Genomic DNA, 8,904 nt, shown 5'->3' on the forward strand with positions numbered 1-8,904 from the left:
ATATGTTGCTGGATTTGGTTTACTGGTTTGGAGAGTTTTGCATCCATATTCATAAGAGATTTTGGTCTGTAGTTTTCTTGTGATGTTTTTTCCGGTTTGGGTATAGGGTAGTAGTGACTACAGAGAATGAGTTGGGAAGTGTTCCCTCTTCTATTTTTTGGAAGTGTTTGTAAAGAATTAACATTCTTTTTTAAATGTTTGGTAGAAGTCACCAGTGAAATCATCTGGGCCTGGACTTTTTTTTTTTTTTTTTTTTGCGGTACGCGGGCCTCTCACTGTTGTGGGCTCTCCCGTTGCAGAGCACAGGCTCCGGATGCGTAGGCTCAGCGGCCGTGGCTCACGGGCCCAGCCGCTCCGCGGCATGTGGGATCTTCCCGGACCGGGGCACGAACCCGTGTCCCCTGCATCGGCAGGCGGACTCTCAACCACTGTGCCACCAGGGAAGCCCTGGACTTTTCTTTGCATGTAGTTTTTTGGGTTTTGTTTGTTTGTTTACTTTTTGGCCACACTGTGCAGCTTGTGGGATCTTAGTTCCCTGACCAGGGATCGAAGCCGCGTCCCCTGCATTGGAAGTATGGAGTCTTAACCACTGGACTACCAGGGAAGTCCCTGGTGTGTAGTTTTTTTGCTTCCTGTGTGGTGGCTTTTTTATTTATTGATTGATTGATTGATTGCTAATTCAATCTCAACTTGTTATAGATCTATTCACATTGTTTCTTCTTGAGTCAATTTTGGGAGTTTGTATATTTCTAGAAATTTGTCCATTTCATCTAAGTTATCTAGTTTATTGGCATACAATTACTTATAGTGTTCCTTTATAATCCTTTTAACTGCTATGAAGTCATTAGTAAAGTCCCTTCTTTCACTCTGATTCTAGTAATTTGAGTCTTCTCTCATTTTTTTTCTCAGTCAACCTAGCTAAAGGTTTGTCAAGTTTACTGATATTTCCAAAGAACTAGATTTTGGTTTCATTATTTTTTCTCTATTGTTTTTCTATTTCATTAATTTCCACACTTTAAAAAAATAATTGATTTTTTCCAGTTTTATTGAGAAATAGACTTAATTTTTTAAAGTTTCAGGTGTACAACATAATGATTCAATATTTCTATATATTGCAAAATGATCACCACAATAGTCCAGTTAACATCCATCACCATACATAGTTACAAAACATTATTTTCTTGTAATGAGCACTTTCAAGATCCACTCCCCTAGCTACTTTCAAATATGCAAGACAGTATTAGAAGCTGTAGTCACCATGCTGTACATTACATCCCCATGTCTTATTCATTTTATAACTGGAAATTTGTACCTTTCAACCCCCTTCTACCAATTTGCCCACCCCACCCAATTTCCATTCTTAACTTTATTATTTCCTTCCTTCCACTTGCTGCAGGCTTAGTTTTCTCTTCTTTTTCTAGTGTTTTAAGATAGAAGTTTAGGTTATTGATTTGAGATGTTTCTTCTTTTTTAATATAGGCATTTATAGCAATAAATTTCCCTCTAGGCACTGCTTTGGCTGCATCCCATAAGTTTTGGTATGTTTTGTCTTCTTTTTTTTTTTATTAATTTATTTTTTAGTTTTGGCTGTGTTGGGTCTTCGTTTCTGTGTGAGGGCTTTCTCTAGTTGTGGCAAGTGGGGGCCACTCTTCATCGCGGTGCACGGGTCTCTCACTATCGTGGCCTCTCTTGTTGCGGAGCACAGGCTCCAGACGCGCAGGCTCAGTAGTTGTGGCTCACGGGCCTAGTCGCTCTGCGGCATGTGGGATCTTCCCAGATCAGGGCTCGAACCCATGTCCCCTGCATTAGCAGGCAGATTCTCAACTACTGCACCACCAGGGAAGCCCTGTGTTCATTTTTATTCATCTCAAAATATTTTCTAGTTTCCCTTTTCATTATTCCTTATTTAGGAGTTTGTTAGTTTTAATTTCCACATATTTAAGTTTGCAAAATTTCTTTCTGTAACTCATTTCTAATTTCATTTGATTGTGTTCAGAGAACACACTTTATTTATTTTATTTTATTTTTTCAGAGAACACAGTTTATTTTTTTTATTTTATTTTTTCAGAGAACACACTTTATATTATTTACATACTTTTAAATTTATCGAGGCTTATTTTTCAGCCTAGCATATACTTTATTCTGAACACTGTGCCATGTATATTTGAGAAGAATATATATTCTGCTGCATTGTATTTCTTTAATTTCAAGGACTCTTGTGATTACACTGGGCCCACCAGGAAAATCTAGCATAATCTATCTTTTTTTTTTTTTAACATCTTTATTGGGGTATAATTGCTTTACAATGGTGGGTTAGTTTCTGCTTTATAGCAAAGTGAATCAGTTATACATATACATATGTTCCCATATCTCTTCCCTCTTGCGTCTCCCTCCCTCCCACCCTCCCTATCCCACCCCTCCAGGCGGTCACAAAACACCGAACCGATATCCCTGTGCCATGCAGCTGCTTCCCACTAGCTATCCACTTTACTAGCATAATCTATCTTAAGGTCAGGTGATTAGTAAGCTTAATTCCATCTACAACCTTAATTCCCCCTTTGTCAAGTAACATATTCACAGGTTTTGAGGATTAGGATATGGACATTTTTAGGGGGTCATTATTCTGCCTGCCACAACAGGCCAGAATCATGAACAGCTTCTTTTTTAAAGCATTGTATTTACTAAACAAACAAGCAGAAAAACAAAGCAAAAACCACAGAACAATTTTTTGAAATGTAATAGTAATGAAGGCAAAGTAACTTTTACCTTAAAGTTATTCTCATACAATTTTGCAAACTTTTAAATTTTTACTTTTTTTTTTTTTTTTGACCACATCACGCAGCTTGCAGGATCTTTAGTTCCTCAACCAAGGATTGAACCCCAGCCCACAGCAGTGAACGCGCCAAGTCCTAACCATTGGACCACCAGGGAATTCCCTAAATGTTTCTTTAATTATCAATTTTTAGACTTAGATTTAATTCTAAAATTAAATTTGGGTAACTGCCACATAAGATCCACCATTGTTTAATAGCAGTTTTTCTGTTTTCATGACTAAATCTCCTAAAATAAGTAGAAAAAACACAACTGATCATTTTATCCTGTGGTAAGTCATCAAGAAACAAAGCATGGACCACTAGCAAGTGGCTTTCAGAATCTTGCAGTGAGTTGAACAAGAAATATTTTTCCCTGAAGTCTTTGGAGCCCTGATAGCTAAACTTAAAGTTTTTATTTTATTGTAGGGAAATATACCTCAACTGGCAAGAGACAGGTGGAGGGGGGATTTTCCAAAGCATTCATACATGCATACATAATATGTACATTTATATTATATATATATGTTTTTATAATGAAAAATATATAATTACACATATATAATGAAATTACACATATACATATGTATGTGTGTAAGTATATATATACATATATAGTTTCCTGTTTACAAAAGGAATTCACTTATTGTGAAAACTTCAAACATCACATCAAAGAAATAAATATTATGTTGAGCTGTATGAATTTACCAATATTTTGCTATTTTTGACATATAAAGACAGCAATTTCATACTGTTCAATCTAATAATACAGCAAGGAGAACTCCCTGTAATCCCCATGTCCTGGAGGAAACCACTGCCGTTCGGTATGTATTCCTTCATGCTGGAGAGTATGTCTGTGCATATTTATGGTTGGTGGAGTTGTTACCACAATGACATAACATGGATAATTTTGCAATCGGCTTTCTAAGCACTTTGTAGAGCAAAGCAAATCCTAGCACTGGTTGTGCTGCTTCTCCTCTACGGAGCCTCAGTTTTCTCACCTGCAAAAGTGAAACTAATGATTCTGTGCCAGTTATTAATTTATTGACTCTCAGCTCCAAATTCATCATGTTTGCCCGCTTTGTGAATATGAATCCGGGCCCTTTAAATAATTTTCCTTTGCCAGATGGCACAACGTTAAATTTTACCAGTAGAGGGCGCTAACAGACACTGCTTGATGAAGGTTTTACTTCCGGGTCTGAAGGCGTGCCTCTCGGCGGGCTTCTGCAGCGCGGCCAATTTCTCGACTCAACTCCCCAGGGCAGCTTTTCTAGCGACGGGTTCCTGCAGTGAAGGTGGCCAGCAGCCCTCAGCCCCCACCCTAGGAGAAGTGGACCGCTTCTAGTGAGTCACTTCCCCATGAACAGCTTTCCCCATCACCCTAGAGGGTGGTTTTCCAGCAAGTTCCATGGGGTGTGCACAGCACTTGAGCAACTTCTCTACTATCCGCTGAGCCCCAGGCATTCCCTCTCCAGCCAAATCTGGATCTCAGACTTGGGGCAGGAGGCGGGCTCTATCTCAGCCCTAGGGTTGGGGGCTGCTCCGTATACTTGTTATTCCTGTATTCTTTCGAGTTCTGTCTCTCTCTCTCTCTCTCTTTTTTTTTTTATACATCTTTAAAAAATTTTTATTTATTTATTTTTATACAGCAGGTTCTTATTCGTTATCTATTTTATACATACTGGTGTATATATGTCAATCCCAATCTCCCAATCTTTTTCTTTTTCTTTTTCTTTGTTTTTTCTCTTTTGGCCTCGCCATGGGGCATGCGGGACCTTAGTTCCCTGACCAGGGTTGGAATGCGTGCCCCCTGCAATGGAAGTGTGGAGTCTTAACCACTGGACCAACAGGGAAGTCCCTAGAGTTCTCTGTACTTCTTACTAGCCAATTCCTTGTTATTCCAATCCTGTTACAGTTAATAATTCTTTACATTAGACTTTCCTTGTTCAAATCACTTTGTGGTTTCTCTCTGACTGGCGCAGAGCCCCCATATTGTTATGAAGATCAGACAAGATCCTGTAGGGAGAGCACCTAGCTCAGTGCCTGCCATGCAGGGGGCACTCAGAAAACAGCTGTAGTATCTCTACCATAATCATCATTTCTCCATGTCAGAAGCTGTAGAGAAGCCTCTTTCTTACCAACTGTTGTTGTGGTTCCATAGTATGGATGGAATTTTGAATCACTCCATTCCTGATGGACATTTGGATTTTTCTAGTTTTCCATGATTACGAACAGCCCTACGATCCACAGAAGAGATGTCATTTATTGAACACTTGCTGCATCGTATGCACTGAAGCAACTACATATACTAACTCACGAATCCTCACAACACGCCTAGTGTATTAGCTCCTACGGCTGCTCTAACAAATTGCCACAAACTTTGTGGCTTAAAACAACACACATTCATTATCTTACAGTCTGGATGTCAGAAGTCTAAAATGAAGGTGACAGCAGGGCTGTGTCCTTCTGGAGGCTGCAGGGGAGAAGCTATTTGCTTGTCTTTTTCAGCTTCTAGAGGCCACCTTCATTCCTTGGTTCATGACCCCTTCCTCCCATCATTCTACCCTCTTGCTCCCATTGTCCACCTCCTACTACTCACTGTGATCTTCCTGCCTTCCTCTTACAAGGACCCTTGTAACTACATCAGGCCCATCCAGATAATCCAGGATAATCTCCCCATTTCAAGACCTTTAACTTAATCAAAACAGTAAAGACCCTTTTACTATGTAAGGTAACATATTCACAGGTTCCAGGGATTAGGATGTGGATATCTTTGAGCATACCACACCTATGAACTAGATACTATTATTCCACCCATTTTACAGGTAAGAAAACTGAGGCACAAAGAGAGTAAGTAACTTGCCCAAAGTCACACAGCTCATAAGCAGAGAGCTAGGATACAGGAGGTCTGGCTTGATAATCCAGGCTCTAACAATTACATTGCTTTGTATAAATCTTTGCATACCTGAATGAGGGTTTGTGTAGGATACATTTCTAGAAGTGGAATGACTGGGGGAAACTGCTTAACAGGTATTGCCAGCTTGTCCTTCACTACAGCTGTGCCAATTAATTCCCAGCAGCAGTGCCTGAAATCCCAAATTCTTCCTCATCCCAACTCTTGATGCTCTGAGGGCAGAATGTTACGTGACTACAAAGGATTTGTATTCAGAACCAAAGGATTTTTACTGCTTATCAACGTAGGAACTGAAAAATGTTTCTCTTCGTGAGATGAGAGGAACATGACTTACCTAATAATAAACAAAAAATTACAGTTGTAATAAAGAGCCATCAGTTTCCTGGAGAAAATAAAATCGTTTCATTACCTTAATGTATTGCAAGACTGAAAACACTGGCCTAGCACTGACCGTGATTCCAGCTTCCTTTCCTCACTGAGACTTGTTGTTGGAGGCAACACTTCTGAGAGTTTTATTGATATTTTCCGCCTCCATGGGTTGTTTTCATCTCCCATGTCATCTCCTGAAGATCTCTGGTTAATAAATCACTTCCATCTTTGAGCCTTTCCAATCACCCTCTCTTCTTCTTGCATCCATGCCACAATTGTTTACAGCTTCCTTTTCAAGGCTTTCCATTTCCCTTCCCAGTGTGCTATTTATATGGGGCCGAATACTTCTACTCACCACAGTGGCAAACACTTACATAGTTACTTTTATAATCTTCATTTTACACATGAGGAAAAGAAGTGAAGTGACTGGCCCAAGATCTCACAGATATGGGATTCGAACTGAGGCATCTGCCTACAGGTTCTCCTGCTTGACATCCTACTGTATCTCCTCTGGAGCAACGGGCATCCTGATGCACCCGTGAACCTCAGGCCTGCCTGCCCTGGGGCCTCCTAGGGTCATGGCAGGGCTGCAGGGCTGTATGCGCTCATCCTGGCAGGTGAGGGAAGCAGCCAGCAGCACTCAGGCACTGCCACTTCCTACTGCGTAAGCCTTCAGAGCCTCAGTTTCCTCATCTGTAAGGTGGGAACAACATTGGTCCCCCACATAGGGCAGTGAAGAGGAACTGGTATTATCCTCATTTTCTAGTTGATGAAATGGAGGGCTCACAATGTGAGGACAGGCTCAAAGTGAGAACTTGGGAAAGGGATGCTGTTCCTTCCTAGGCTGCTAGCCTCTCTGCGCCAAGCTTTGCTGGAGAAGCAGGGTTACTTAGAGAATCTGGGAGGCAAATCCCTTTCTGGCTCTTCATTTGTAACTATGCTTCCTGTTGTCCTCTGCCCAGTCTGTTTCACCTCCTCGCTGCTCTTCTGTGCACTGGGACTCCAAGATCTCCCCCCAGCCCAGTGGCCCTGCCCTTCCTGCACTGGTTTCCTCTCCAGATGCGGCGCCCTGCGTGGCACAGGCCTAACATTTGGCAGGTGCATAGAGAATGTGCCACTAACTGAACACTACCACGTGAACCCTGTGTTCTCAAACCCTCCCCTCCAACCGTGCTCTCTACGCCAAAGCATCACCCGCCCCAGCCTGCCATGTTCCATCATTCCACACTCACAAACTCATAGCTCAGCCTTCGGTAGGGTAAAGTTCCAGACTCTGGGACTTCCCTGGCGGCCCGGTGGTTAAGACTCCACGCTTCCAGTACGGGGGGCACGGGTTCAATCCCTGGTCGGGGAACCAAGATCCCACAGGCCACGCGGTGAGGCCAAAAAGTAAAAAAACCCAGAAAATCAAACAGTTTCAGACTCTGTATTCTGGCATTCAAGCCCTCTGCTTGCCCCCCTCCCATGACAAGATGCTCCCCATGCTCCAACCTTGCAAATTCCATATTCACAGTGTTGTCAGCATCTTCCTAGCGAAGCCGCAGAAGAATCTCTAGTTACTATTTCTATTCGGCCCCGAGCAGCCAACACTGTGTCTGATCCTCCCTCTGAGTGTCCTGCACAGGTACTTGGACAAGAAAAGGGAGACTAAGTCTCCGCTGAGCAGCTGTTTTATGTTAGGTGAGGCACCCCAATTTATAGATGGAGGAACTGAGGCTCCCAGGTAAGGTGAGTTCTCACAGCTGGTGAGGGGGGCTGGGCTGGGATTCAAACCCAGCTCTACTGACTTTGGCATCCCTGCCCTTGAATCCACTCCCAAAGGCATCCCCACCAGACGTTTCATAATCAGTCCCAGAATCTATCCATGCTCCGTAGGGTGTGGTTGCGGGTCTGTCCCCAACCCTGGGTCCCCTGAGACCTTACCTGCAGAGGAGCCATTGCCAGCCCAGCCGCTTCTGGACATTGGGCTCTGTCCAGCTAAGGGGCTGGGTCTCCATCAGTATGAATGGCATTTGAGCTTCTGACACCGCTTTGCCACAGACAGCCCCTATCTGCACAGGCAACTGGGGGACCTGGAGGAGACTCTGGCCCTGAAGACCAGACAGCCAAGTCTGCTGGGCCCAGGAGAGCAGGGGCCCCTCCTGGCCCCCTGGCTTCTTCTAGACTTGCTGGGCTGTTCCTCCTCTATCATTCTCCTTTCCTGGGGTCACTGCCTTTTCCCTCCCCCAGGTCCCCTCCCCCATCCCAGGGTTCCTAGACTTTCCCAGGGCCTTTGCTTCACTCTCTGCTCCCCAACCACGCTCATTTTCCGGGGCTCTGCTTCCTTGTGCCTCTCTCCCCTGGTCACTTCCTCATTCCACCAACACGATGCCTCATCGGATCCTGGAGGTGCCCACTGGCTGGTGGGACAGAGAGTCTGGCTTGGGTACAATCGCCCTCCCTAAGCCTTTTCCCCACTGAACACTGCACCCCCTTCATGTCTGTCTGTCGACTTCGTCTTCCAGCTGTCTCCCTATCTCTCAGCTTCCTTGCCTCGGTTTCCCCAACCTCAGCCCCTTCTCAAGCTCTAATCCTTATATAACGCTGGGAGGTGGACTCTATTACCACCCACATTTTAGATTTAAGGACACAGAGGGGCTGAGAGTTTGGGTGACCTGCCAGGGCGCCAAAGCTGGTAACTGGCGGCTCCCAGCCAGCGCGCTCTATCTAGGCCCGGTGGCCAGCCGAGGGGTGGTCTCCCGGCTCCCCTCCGCCCCTGCTCCGCCCATAGGCTCCGCCCCCACCGACCGTAGCCCCGCCCCCGATCCGGCC

This window comes from Tursiops truncatus, chromosome 8, assembly GCF_011762595.2.
Source record: "Tursiops truncatus isolate mTurTru1 chromosome 8, mTurTru1.mat.Y, whole genome shotgun sequence".
Taxonomy (NCBI): Eukaryota; Metazoa; Chordata; class Mammalia; order Artiodactyla; family Delphinidae; genus Tursiops; species Tursiops truncatus.